Genomic DNA, 14,606 nt, shown 5'->3' on the forward strand with positions numbered 1-14,606 from the left:
TTATTCTAGTGCATTAGTGTTAAAGATACAGGACCATGATCGCTGACAGCTATAGGGTGAATCTCAGTGTCTGAAATGTCGCTCAGCAGTGAGCTGCTGACCAAAAAATAATCCAGACGAGAGTAAGAGTGATGGACATGTGAGGAAAAAGTATATTCCTTACTGGTGGGGTCTTGATAATGCTGTGTCACAGATCTGGGTTCTTTGATGTGCTGTGGACTCTACATGCTATGCTCGGGTGAAATACAAATCAAAATCTGTAAGTGCCTTTGTAAGTTTAGCTTATAATAATAGGTTCAATTAATATGCAACGGCAATGTTCTGATTATTGGTTAACAATGGCCAAGTACTGGATATAAAACAATGAAACAATTTAAAATCATAATTTGGCTGAGAGATGAAACACATTTTTAAGAGACAGATAAAAACCAGAACAAAGGCAAATAACAAATATACAATAATAAGTCTCTGTCTTTTCCACTCATTCTGAACTCTCTTCCAGCCTCTCTGTTCTTTATTTTCTCATCTTCCTTCTTTCATACTGCAGTCCCCAGATTTACAGTCCTCCTTATTTCTCAAAATCAGGGCAGCCAAAGAGTTGAGTGAGGTTCCCCACAGGAGTGACTCCTCCTGATCAGCTGCTCCATATATTACCTTATGCCAGCCTGCTTGCAGCACAGTGCCATCCTCCCTCTGGCCTACACACTGATCTTTAATTACTCCAGCCATTTGTTATCTGAACTTAAAAAAAAGAATTACCAGACCACAGACTTCATAAAACCTTTGATCTCCCACTTCTCCCAGTATTAATGCAGTGTATAGAAGTGAATTTAAACACTAATCTCGCTCTATTTACTAGCTGAACAGTACTTTAGGTAACAGAACGGTCATGTTTACCCTATTAGACCTATTTCACTTCATCAGCCTCCACCTACATGAATTCAGGAGGCAGATTGCCAATATTAGCCTTGTAAACACTATTAACCATCAGCAGGTGAACTTCATGACCAACGCAGCCGCATTAACAAAGGCTAAGAGTTTATAATATTGAATCTGCATAATCAAGATTCCTGTTGAAGCAAGCTTAATGACAGCACACATGTGTGTGAAATGTGTATGTGACTAAAGGTCAGCATCTGTTCCACATTGCAAAAGCAATCAAATGAAGCAATATGAGATGGGAATTAGTGGAACGTACATTTTGCTCCTCACCACCTAATTTGCTCATCTCTGAGACAGACATCCTGGAGAAGACATGCTGAGTAGGTGGTTGATATGTACAACCATAATTTCCCACTGCATTAAAATTTGATGAGTACGTGAATAATTTTCTCTTGAAAGGTATACAAGAGTTCCTCACCATGCTACTGTCATAATGATAATAAAAACTAATAAAACTTAGCAAAACAAAAACTAAATCTAGCATCTTAGCATCCATCAGATACTGGCCTCACTTACTGACTTCTAATGTTCATCTAATGTTTATCTTATGTAACTTTACTTCCTCTGGCTCATTATCTAGTTTTCAGTTTTAACCCCTTTCCTCCACCCCTCTCGTTTATATTATCTCAGTCTTCCTCTGTTGTGTGGTGATTTCGGATATTTTGGATTTCCATGCTTTGGTCTTTGTTTGCTCCCTGGACTTATTAAAAGTAAATGCTGACTTTGTCTCTTTCCTTCGCCTTTCTTTTGGGTCTCTAAACAAAAAGTCCACCCAGCAGAATCACAATAGATAATTAACAGGTTTTTACACCTGACTGGGTAAACACGTTTTGCAGGATGTCTTTTCCCAAATTTAAAGGAGTATTAACATGGTAGCTAGTTTGAGAACCTAATCTTACATTAAATGGTCTGTATTTGAATAGCGCTTTACTAGTCCCTAAGGACCCCATTACACAAACAATTCACAAAAATGTGTTTATAAAACTATTTTCATTTCATTTTTCACCACCTTAGCAGGTGCCGACATGCCATAATTTACATGTGCTGCATTAGCCTAATGCATGCAGATTACACTGCAACCTGATTACATTGTGGCAAACCAAAGGCTTTATTCCCCTCTTTTGTCCTATCTGGCATATTTTCAGATTACTGCAAACAGTATAGGTTGTTTACATGTGCCAACAGTTAAACAGAAGGTTTGAATGTCTCCAATCTGCATATAAATATGCCACTGAATAACTGCAGCAAAATGGGACAGCCACTTACACTGTGTTACATCTTTGTGGGGTTTGTCTGCATTGATCCTAGGATGGCTATACCTCACTTTGTGAGTGTAAACCACTGTACCACCGAGTAACTGGGAATGGAAAACATTTTTAAGTTATAAACATTATAAACGTTTTTCCCCTGCAGGAAGGCAGTGTTATAAAGCTTTGAGCATATTCGCTTAGCTTCGGTAGTAACTTATAAATAAAACACCTATTGCTTTTGGTGGGCATTTTATGTGTTTATTGTTTTTAAGTGACAGTGCTCTAACTAGAGAGCAAACAAGTGAGTGTAATTTCTAAACAATTTAGCAAAGTGAAATTGCTTTCAGGACCATTTAGTTGGTAATCCTCAGAGAATCACAGCAACAAAGCTGTTTTCCACTGCCTGTGTCACGGTCCTGGGTCTCCTGACCCAGCGTTTTTAGTTCTTTGTGATTTTTGTATTATTGTACTTGTGTGATTTATTCTATGGCTTCTAGTTTTGATCCCTTGCCCTTCATGTCTCTCTGTGTCCCCTTTGTTCTGTGTAATTGTGTCTTTGCATGTTTGAGTTTCTTGTTTTCTGTCACTCTGCATTGTGCATTATGTTCTCATGGTTGGTTTTTTGTTACTCTCTCTAGTCTAGTCTCTTGTGTTCCCAGCTGAGTATTTCCCTGTGTATTTTGGTTCTTAGACCTCTGCCTTATGGTTTATGTCTCTGTATTTCTTAGTTGCTGTCTCCACTGTGTCAAGTTCGCGTCTCTGTGTGATACTTCCTGTTTTACTTTGATGGTCCGTGTCTCATGTGAATGCGTCCTGCTTTGCTTGTCTCGTCAGTCCTGATTTCTCCCATCTGTGCCCTCCTTCTGTGTCTCATTCCCCTCGTTACTTCCCAGTGTATTTAAACCCTGTGTTTCTCTGAGTCAGTGTCACGTCGTCCCTCTTGCTGTGTGGATCTCCCTGTGTGTCTCTCTGTGAGTTTTCCAAGTTCCCAGTTTAGATTAGTTTGTATGTTTTTTCCCTGCCAGCAAATAAAGCTGAGTTTTGAGTTCACCTCCCCGAGTCTGTGAGTCCTGCATTTTGGGTCCAACTCCTGCCTGCCGCACAGCGATTCATGACAGCCTGATTCGTTTGCTTCCTTTTAACTATGCTAGTTTAATCAGGCACAAGTAAGTTGGGCGAACCAGCATACTGTCACCAAACTAATGGCTCATGTTCCCAGTGATGATAATGACATCTTGCTTAATCTGTATTCAGTATCACCATGCTGCTTTAGTGTTACATATCTGTTTAGTCCTGCATGAAATTAACTGATTATCTGATGCACAGCGGTAATGGGAACTGCTTTATACTTGCTGATGAAAGCCAAGATTCAGAATTGTTTGGTTTCCCTTTAACAAAGTAAGGCTAAAATTCAAACTCGTTTATGTTCGTGAGCCTTTTCTTTTTACAAAGCCACTGTGATCTGTGTGAGTCAAGGTGATGAAAATAAGGTTACCATACAATACAAAAGACATAAGCGATCAAAGAGGGTTTTTTTTTTAAAGTTCCATTCAAATGAAGTACCGACACAAGTTCTGAGAAGAAAGTGTCAGCTTTAAAAAGACATTTCTATTACACAAAGTTTGATGGCGCTTTCTTTCAGCCTTTCAAGGAAAAGTTTGAGCTTCAACTTTAATCTAAGATCACACACAAGAGAAGAGACGCAGACATAGACTCCTGCTAAAGTACTGAAGACTGTCTTTGTAATAGTTTGTGCTATAGTAGGTCAACACGACCTTATTTTCCTGGTTGGTAAATACTGTATATCTGCAATTTTTCTACTGACAAAGAGTTTATTTCTGAAATGCATCTAATGGGCAGATATAACAATGTGCTGTGACTTTAAGGCTGCTTGTAGGTTCCTGCATTAAACATCAACATAAGTTGCTTAAGAATAATTTCATATGCAGTCCTGTTGAAACCTAAGCAGCAAGAATGTACGGTTGCTAATTCCATAGGAACTAACAGGATAAGTACTGGGTGCTAAAATTAAAAGTGCTAGATTAACTGATCAAGTGTGGTTCAGTTGTGTGTTAACATAATATCACAGTCTTTACAGGAGTTGACATCCCAGCAAATTCATGCAATGCTCAGAGAAACTGCAAAAAGGCCAAGAGCTGCATTTCAGACTCTTGACAGTAAAATTTAAAAAAAGATTGAACAAGTATGGCTCATTTTGATGGGTTGCCAGGAGAAAGCAAAACTTCTCTTTAAAATGAAAATGGTTCGCAAAGTTCTGAACAAATCACAGGACTTCTGGAACAATCTGCTTTGGACAGACAAATTCAATGTGGAGATGTTTGGCAATAATACATAACACCAGCTGGTGGAGTGGTGATGACTTGTGCTTGTTTTTACAGCCACAGGACCCGGGCACCTTGCAGTCTCTGAGTCAACCATGAACTCATCGGTGCAGAAAACTATCAGAGCTATAATGTGAGGGGGTCTCCCTGACAGCTATAGGTTTGTACAGGAGCCAATCTGAATGGCTGAAAAGAGAAAAAAAATCGAGGGACTAGTCAAAGTCCAGATCTTAACCTGACTGAAATGCTGTAGCTGAAACTTGATTGTGCTGTGCATAAATAAATGTCCATAAATCTCAATAAAACTGAAGCAATGTTGAAAAAAACAGTGGGCCAGAATACCTCCACAACAAAGTGAGACACTGAGAAAATCATGCATGCATTCCAGTGGTGTAGTAATTAACAGGTACAGGTTGGCTGGAATCAAATTGCTGGTTTAGTTCCAGCTAGAGCACCCTGCAGGTTTTAGATGTGTCCTCGAACCAACACAGCTGATTTAAATGGCTAAATTAGCTCCTCAACATGTCCTGAAGTTCTCCAGAGGCCTGGTAACGAACTAATCATGTGATTCAGGTGTGTTGACCCAAGGTGAGATCTAAAACCTGCAGGGACACCGGCCCTCGTGGACTGAGATTGGCCACCCCTCAGCTAGAGTCACAATTCCCCTGTGACAATGGAGTAACTGTATATAAAAACCCCCATAAATATTTAACAGTGACAATAACAGAGTCTCGCATGCACATAGTTACCTAAACACAGAGGAAAATTAGTGTTAAGGCGAGATAGTGAATTGTTGATTTTAGAAAGCTATAGAAAGTAAAAACATATATAATGGTTTGTTGGGCAATTTGTGTCTCAGAGCATTAAACCTGATACATTTCAGGCTCCTGAAACACTTAAATCTATCTGAAACACAGCTGAATTAAAGAAGTGGATCAGAAGTGGAAAGTGTAAGGCACAGTAGGTCTTACAAGGTCAACAGCTCATCTATTTGAGGCATTGTTAATAGGTCAAGATCAATGACTGTCTTTTACAGTCACTGGTCAAGATATACAACAAATTGCCTGTGGGATTCAGTGGTAACTCAGAGGTATATCCGGCTTGCAGTATTGCTTTATGTGTAACAGAGAATGTAAAATGAGAGCTTGGAGCAATTAATCATTTTTTATGGCATTGCATGGATAGGAGTCTGGCCTCAAAGTACAACAAAGTAAGAGCATCCAGAGTAAATGAGCAGAACTGGAATGAGTATGCACATGAAAGGAAAACAGAGAGGCTCACCATTATGCCCCAGGCGTTAGAAGGGAAAGGGATGACATTTTGCTATGTGGTCCTCATGCACATAAGGGTGGTGATAAGCAGACTCTGTAAGCCCTAAAATCATATACACAGGGTTCCCATGACTTCAAAGAAAACATACTAACTTATTTTATTTTATTTACTTTTTTTGAAACAATGTGTGAATGGATTGAAATGTAACTAATGTTTACTCTTGGTTCCAAATGTCTTACCTTAGTGCCTGTTTCACTCCATTACAGTGTCAGCAGTGAACAACACTAATATCCTAGGAGAGCATTAATCATTAATGACAAGAAATAACCAGGCAGCCAGCACAACATAAACTCCACATAAGAACAAGAAAGAAAAATGAGGTGCCTTCAGATCGTTCTTTGCTAGTGACAGCATTAGCAAGCTATGGCTAGCAACCTAGCTATAAATTGGCAGGGTTTTGGATGTCCGTATAAAGCCTCACGTTTACTGTCTGATTACAAAACTTATGTCTCATGTACTAGAGCAAATGCCCCGTGCATTCATGGATATAGAAGATATAACACACTATTTAGCCAAAAAGCAGTGCAAAACATAGGCAGTTAGCCTCCTAGCTTCTAACTTGGCCAAAAAGCATGTACTTAGCTCTGGTTGAAATTTGTTTATGACATTCAAAACAGGTTTTTGTCTTCAAATGGATAGATACAGTATAGTGTCTGCGTTTAACAATGCATGACAGTCTTATGTCTCATTTGATGCTACTTAGCACAAAGTATGAGAACATTTGTCGGAACAACACAGAAGACTTTTGGTAACCAATCAGCATCATAAAATGTTATAATTTAGCCTAATGATCACTTTATTTCGTAAAAATTGAAGTGACTGGACTGTGTGAACAGTTTTATATCCTTTCACTTAACATGCACTGTTGCTTTCCATATTCTTAAAAAGCTTTGTTATAAGCTGTCTCCAAACAGCTCATGTTCACTGTTTTATCACATTTCGTCAGTTTTAGCTGCTTAGCAGACAATCCAATCCAACTTTATTTATATAGCACTTTAAAAACAACAAAGTTGACCAAAGTGCTTTCCAATAATAAAACAGAGATAGCAGTTAAAAACCATACATTAAGCATACAATAAAATTAATATAAATAAAATAAATACATAAATGAAAAAGAAGATAAATAAATCAGTGTATATATTAAATATTAAAACATGAGTATAATAAACAATAAGATATACAATGAATAAGATTAATAAAATAAAAGGATTAAGAGTGACCATCAGACAAAAATATAAACACCTGATGAAGTAGTGGATTTGTGGTTGTTCCTGCTTGTATTCAGGTTTGCTGTCATGACACACACACACACACACACACACACACACACACACACACACACACACACACACACACACACACACACACACACACACACACACACACACACACGTCACAGCTGGTAAAATTTGCACAACACCTTTTCATTATGTGTTGTAAGACCAGCAGATAACAGAAGGCAATTAATTTTTCATTAAGAGAACTTGTTTTCGTATGTGACAAACAGACACCTCATATTCCTAATACTTGTATTTATACCATTTAGTGACGAGTACAGAGGGGAATAATTGGAAGCATTCGTCTGTTTGAATACATCCATTATTTACCCAGAAATAAAAAGCAAAAACAACAAAACTGAAACATGGTTAACCCTAGAACACTATCGCTATAAATAGTAACACGATCACTAATGCCGGGTGATTTATACCCGGTATAATATAACCAATGAAAAGTAATCAAATATATCAAAATATGACAACACATCACAGATTAGAGTGGTCTTCTTTTACTTTCAACTGTGCCATGTCTAACAAAATGAAAAATAAAACTCCTAAAACAAAATAATGACTCTGGAAAGCTGGTCTTTGGTCCACCCATTCCTGGGACATTTGAGACTTCCCTGGTGATGGCACAGGCTCCTCGACACGCAAACAGCTGCAGGAGTGAGAAATCATGTAAATGTATTTTCTCGGGTGTAAATCACCCAGCGATAGTGTTCTAGGGTTAAAGAGCTGTCAGGACCACATGACACGAGGTTAAGCCAGTTCATTCATTTCACTGAGTTACATTGATTTCCAAATAAACACGGTACATATCATGACCTGTGTTCTAAATCATGTTGTGTTATTGATCAGAGTATGATTACTCCAATGCATTATTCCACCTGCAGTTATGAGTCAAAAGGTCAAGTGATGTCAAGTGCCAGAAAGAGAGTGTGTGTGTTCTTTCCTCACCATTTTTTCAAGCGCGAGCGTGCATTACCATTCCAGTTATCCTTGTATGCAACTAAATTATTGAAACCCATTCAGCCATAAGTGTGAAGACCGTTTTACAATGAACACGCAGCTTCTTTTGTTGAGTCTGAAGACAATTATTTGCATTGATTTTGCTGTAATCTGGCTTGTAAACCTGAAGATAAAAAACGTGGTGCTTGAGTCATGAGTCACACTTTTAAAGTGAGAGCTGTTTGTCTGAGGTTTTTTACAGGCCTGCTGTATGTTACAGCATGTAAGAGTGTAAGAAAGATGGCAGTTTATTTTAAATAAACTATAATAAAAATAATAATAATAAAAAGTCATTTTTAACTAATCAAGAGATAACCTATTGATGTTGATTTTAATTATTTACACAGTGCCAAATTACAACAACAGTTTCCTCAAGGTGCTTTATATTGTAAGATAAAGGCTCTACTAAAATAGAGAGAAAACGACGAGAGAAGAGGACCCTCTATGAGCAAACACCTGGCGACAGTAGTAAGGAAAAACTCCCTTTTAACAGGAAGAAACATCTGGCGGAACAAGGCTCAAGGAGGGGAAGCCATCTGTAGCAACTGGTTGGCAGCCAGAGATTAATAATAACTAATTATTAAATGCAGAGTGGTGTATAAACACATGGAGAGTGAAAAGAGATGAGTGAACAAGATGGGAATATGGGAAGCCCCCGCATCCTATAGGCCAATGCCTTCAGTTGGTCCAGAATGCTGCAGAGAGGATACTGACAGGGATTAGAAAGACAGCATATTTCTCCTATATTGGCTTCTCAGATTTGGGAAACAGACACTCTCTCTACTTTTAAGATTACGCTTAAGCTTTCCTTTCCCGATAAAGCTTATAGCTAGGGCTGGATCAGGTGGCCCTAAACCCTCCCTTAGTTATGTTGCTTTTTGGGGAATTTTAGAGCAACCTGATAATAATGATTTACAGTAGTCCAGCCTGGAAGTAATAAATACATGAATATGAAAGCCACCAAACAACAAAGCAAGTAAAGTGTAAACACACATTTATGAACACAAAAGTTTTGCTTTGACTTAAAAATATTTAACAGAGTTTAGAGGAGCGGGGCAACAACAATCACACACTGAATTAAAACAATACCCAGCAATGTACTGTAGCTGTATTTTTGAGCATTGATTTAATGTGGTTTAATCTGGATTTTCTTTACTTTTTTTAAAGGATTACGGAGCACTTCTTATGGTAAAGGCTAAAACCCAGGAGGCATTAATAACATATATCCACCATTTCATAAAAAATATACAATCAAATAAATAGACACCCATCACTCAGTAATAAGGTAATACTGTGCAAATATGTATGTCACCTCCACACCAGAAGGATGTCTGGTAGCATATTCACAGGCGTTATTAGCTAAGGACTTAGAGAGTTATGGGATCATTGTCACCATTCAATGTGGATTTAAAAAAATAAGAATATGGAAATGATTACAGATTAAAGAGATTTGCATTTCCTGTGTGACTGACTCCATACCTGAATTTCTAGTTCACCGTGAGGTCAATACCTTTATTATATTATTATAACATGTCACTAAAGGTTGGCACTAGAATCCAAAAGTAGCATAAACTTGGAAAGAGCATACTTTATGATCGACGATTTACTGTAAGTGTGCAACATCCCCAGTTTTTCAGTGAGTTCCAAGAAACCATCTGTGTTCTTTTCACTGATGGAGGATGAGGTTATTGACGATTTAGTCCAATCTAGGTTTGTTTGTTTTTTCAAACACTTTTACACGTGCGTTGTTTAGTCCGTTTGAATCGAACTCTGGTTTGTTTTCCCCTTTGATGCTGTTGGTTTGTGAAGATGTGAAAACACCAAGATCACAGACACTTTTTAGACAAGTTAGTCTCACTGTGGTTTCAATCAATTTCAGTTCTGTTTGTTTATGTTGTGAATGTGATCCAAGCTTCTATCAACTTCAGAATTTGATTAAAATTTGTCTAAAACAGCTTTTTAACTTAGAGTTTTTTCTGGGATTTTATTAACACCTCCCCTCCATTTCACATCTCTGCCTGCAGAGCTGTGTAATGATCTTCGCCAGTCCAAACCCTGGTTCGGTCTGTCAACCACAGTTAATAGTGGCTGTAACCTCATGTAGTAATTCTTATCTCCGGTACCCCGCTGATGCTGCAGGGAGCAAAGCATCGTCATAGGCCGTGAAACCCACGGAGCTGTGAAAAGAGAGCCCGCTGTCGGTGGCCTCATACACTTGAACGGTGAAAGATGTAGTGAGTATGAATATGCACGTGATGAAAAAATGTGTTCACACATGCATGTTGGAGGGGAGTGAGTTGACAGATTCCCTCCAGAGTGTTAGACAGTGAAAATAATATCTCATCCCTGGGAGATTAAAGAAAAACTGGCGAAACACAATCAGAAGCTTTCTGACAGGATAAAGGAGGGGAAAGAGAGTAAAGACAGAACCACTGATCCCTTTCATATATAAAATTCAAAACAGCTTTTTTCAGGAGGAAAAAGGTATGATGCAACAAGAGTGCACATCATTGCTGGTGAGGTGCTGACTACAGCAGGTTGTTGCCTGGTAAAAAATAATGAAGGTGAGGCTTTGAGATTATGTGATGTGACAGGATGCCAGTTTCTTCAAATTTATTCAAATGTACTTTATGAGATTAGTGTATGTCAGAGCTCAGTGTGTTTTATCTACTTGTTTTTTATCTTAACAGAAAAATGTAACCAATACTGATGCACAAGCGAATGTAGGTTGAAATGCAGGCTTTCAGCAGTCAGAGAGCACAGAACGGGCAAGACTGAGGCAGGAGGTGAGCCATGGACAGATGTGAGTTCAAACAGGAAGAATGTGGTGTAATGTGATATAATGGCATGGAATGGCTGTGAAAAATAGGGGATAGTTATATTGGCAGGTGTGTTGTAAGTGTGTTTTTGTGTTCAGGGTTCACACTTTAAAAGTGTCAAAATAAAAGCAAAGGATGTAAAAAGCACACTTTACTGTGAATGTCTGAATGTGCCATGTATACTATTCTCCCACAATCCTAATTGCATGTTACAGATGCTGCATGCATGTTTGGTAGAACGCTATATGCAATAAGAGCCTTTTAAAGAAGTGATCAATCTATCAATCAATATAGATAGATAGATGAAAGCTATCTAAGATAAGGGCATTGTGAGCTGTCATTGTAATATCAGGTACACTGATGGATTGAAACAGCTTCTGCTTGAACATAAAGTCCCTGTGGTTGAGCATCTGAAGAGGTCTTCAAAGGAAATTTGCACACTATGAACTTTACTGCAACAACAGCTGGACATGTGGTTTTATGCCATTCAGGGTTAGATGCTAGGTCTTCACAGTCCACTCTATCTTGTGGGGGAGTGGAAAGGCAAAGCTAAGCAAGGTGTTAAGAAGCACTGCCAGAAGGGCATTTAACCACCTGGATATAAGCTGAAACCTGATAAAACCTCAGCTGGGAAACCTGGGGGAGAATTTTCTGAAGAGGAAAAACCAACAGGAACACAAATGATGATGTGTTTAAGGCAGTCTCTTCTCTTCTCTTCTCTTCTCTTCTCTTCTCTTCTCTTCCGATATATAAATGCACCAAAGATTTCGTCATTAACATATTAATGCGCTGCCCTGACATAAGATGAAACAATCAGATGAGCTTCTTTTTGTTTTGTTCTGTCTGTTCAGTATGCAGATCACTTTTACATATGCAAGTACATGGATGAGTGTACATACATACTGCATATCTGCAGTTTCTGATTCATCAGAGTTCATGTACGTAGTGGAAGTATGTGGGCAAGGCTGCCCTCTGCTCCGCACTCATCAGTTTGCCCTACTTTCTGTCGAATCTATATAAGCCGGAATGAAACTACATTATACAATGATGTGGAAATCCGTGGAACTGTATAGGGTCCTTTCTTTTCTTTTTTCCCCACAACTCTCGAGGTATTGTGTTATGATATAGAGCAAAAGTGGAAATGAGACAGCGCCTTCTCTTTACCCTAGATCCCAAAGTCCCAGGCTTGTCAGGAGAATGAGACAGGGACAAACACCAAGTTCACCTCTACATCCTTCTCACTGCAGCCTTTCCTACTACACACTCAGCCTTAGCAATAAAACATGATTATAGATGCTGCATTACATCTTCAAGTGTCACATTGAACCCATTGAACCCCACATTGAACCCCAAACTAAAACTCACTCAAGAGTGGAAATTATGTTATAAATTATTCCGGCCGTTTGTTTGTTTATATTTTATATTAGATATGGTTGTATTTGTATGTCTACTTTTAAAGAGATAGTTCCTACATGAATTCTGACCATTCAAAATTGAGAAATGGCTACAGCCAGGCTTCCCTACTGGGCACTCTATACAATCAACTGTCATGGTCTCTGTGCCTGCCCGGTCGGCCCCACAAGGCTACATTTGCTGTTTCGGTTCTCTCCCTCTCTGCCTGGGCGGAGCTCACTGTGGGCTCCCGCCCTTGGCCCACACACCTGACAACAATCACCTGTCATCACCGGGAGCACTACATTCAGTCATTCACCCATTCACACACTGCCAATGGCAAGCTACGTTGTAGCCACAGCTGCCCTGGGGCGCACTGACAGAGGCGAGGCTGCCGGACACTGGCGCCACCGGGTCCTCTGACCACCACCAGTAGGGAAACATGGGGTTAGTATCTTGCCCAAGGATATTTGGCATGCAGCCAGGAGGCAGCCTGGGATCGAACCACCGACCTTCTGATTAGTGGCTGACCTGCTCTGCCACCTGTAGCTCAGGTGGCAGAGCAGTCATCACTGCACTGTGGCAGTCATCACTGCATAAACAAATGAGAGGCCTGAGTGACCACTGACTGGCCTTGGGGTGGGTGTAGCAGGTCTTTTACTAATCAAAAGGTTGGTGATTTGACCCCTGGTTGCTCCAGTCTTCATGCCAAATTTTCTTGGGTGAGATATGAACCCCAAGTTACTCTCCACTGCATCCATGCATTATGAATGTGTGTTAATGTAGGCTAGAAAGCACTTACAAAAAGCATAGAAAAAATGGTTTTATGAATGGGAGAAGGAGGCAAGTTGTAGAAAGTACTTTGAGTGCTCAGGTAGAGTAAAAAAGCGCTATATAAGAATCCGTCGGTTTAACACTGCTACAGCGATTTGCCTTGAAAAAAACCTTCCGCTATAAAAATCACCTGCCTCTGCCACTGCCATTAAAATACCACTTTTTTTCTTTCTATTACAAATAACTGTTACAGTGAGTGGCCATCAAATCACTTAATTTTGTAAAGTTCACAAGCTTTCAACCTAATCACACCTCTCCCTAAAAATCTTCTTAAGACACTGAAGTGTTACCTGATTCAGAGCCCCTCAGAGCTACCCAGTCATACAAGATTTAGATGTGGGCCCATTGTACATTGAGAATAAGAACGCGGATTTTTTTTTGTTTATGCAGTTTCATAACCTTTCCACCACATGAGCACGCACAAAATTTATCAGAATCTGAGTAAATACCCACAAAATATCCACAGTTTTGGTCAAGACTGAAATTGAAAATGCAATAATCTGGGTAATTTCATTTAATTTTTATTTGGTGAAAATTTTAGTCTTTTATTTTCATTTTTTGATGACTTAATTTTAAAATTAAATTAAATAAAATTTCTAGCAAGCTGGCAGATTTTCTAGTGTAGCTGAAAACTCTTAGTGTTGTTTAAATTTAATTTGCTCTTTTGTTCACAATGCTGCCACTAAGAATCAGGTGACCCGGAGCTGAGGGGTTAGAGTGCCAGTGACTATCAGGAGTGAGTGGTTCAATTCCCTTTCCCATTTCCCAACTTCCTCAACTGATGAGGTCCATTCTTTTTCTTAACTGCTTATCAAAGTTAGGGTTGCAGGAAGGCTGGGGAATATGCCAGCTGAATTTGGTCGAAGAGCAGCATGCCACCCAGGACAAGTCACCGGCACTTCACAGAGCCTGACAGCCAATAAAAGGAAAACAATAATCTTAAAGGGCTCTAAAACGAGGAGGACATTTACTGCTGACTTTCAAGAGAGCAGGAGAAAAAAAGAGCAGACAATCAGTCAAAGACTTTTCTCTCAGCTCACAGAGATTTCCTTTTATTTAGGAGGAGTCTCAACTCAGGCATGGATTATGTAATATGAAAGCTGAAAAATGTCCTTGGTCTATCGCATACTGTCATCATTATGGAGTTCATACCACCAGGTCACACATGCATGAACCTGGAGGGTCTGTTACTCACATCTGCCTTTCATTTAATTAGGCATCAATAATAATAATAATAATAATAATGGATTGGATTTATATAGCGCTTTTCAAGGCACCCAAAGCGCTTTACAATGCCACTATTCATTCACTCACTGGTGGAGGCAAGCTACGGTTGTAGCCACAGCTGCCCTGGGGCAGACTGACAGAAGCGAGGCTGCCATATCGCGCCATCGGCCCCTCTGGCCAACA

The sequence above is a fragment of the Diplotaxodon limnothrissa genome, linkage group LG19 (genome assembly GCF_057381915.1).
Source record: "Diplotaxodon limnothrissa isolate DT_005_m linkage group LG19, D_limnothrissa_male_GT1.1, whole genome shotgun sequence".
In the NCBI taxonomy this organism is placed as follows: domain Eukaryota; kingdom Metazoa; phylum Chordata; class Actinopteri; order Cichliformes; family Cichlidae; genus Diplotaxodon; species Diplotaxodon limnothrissa.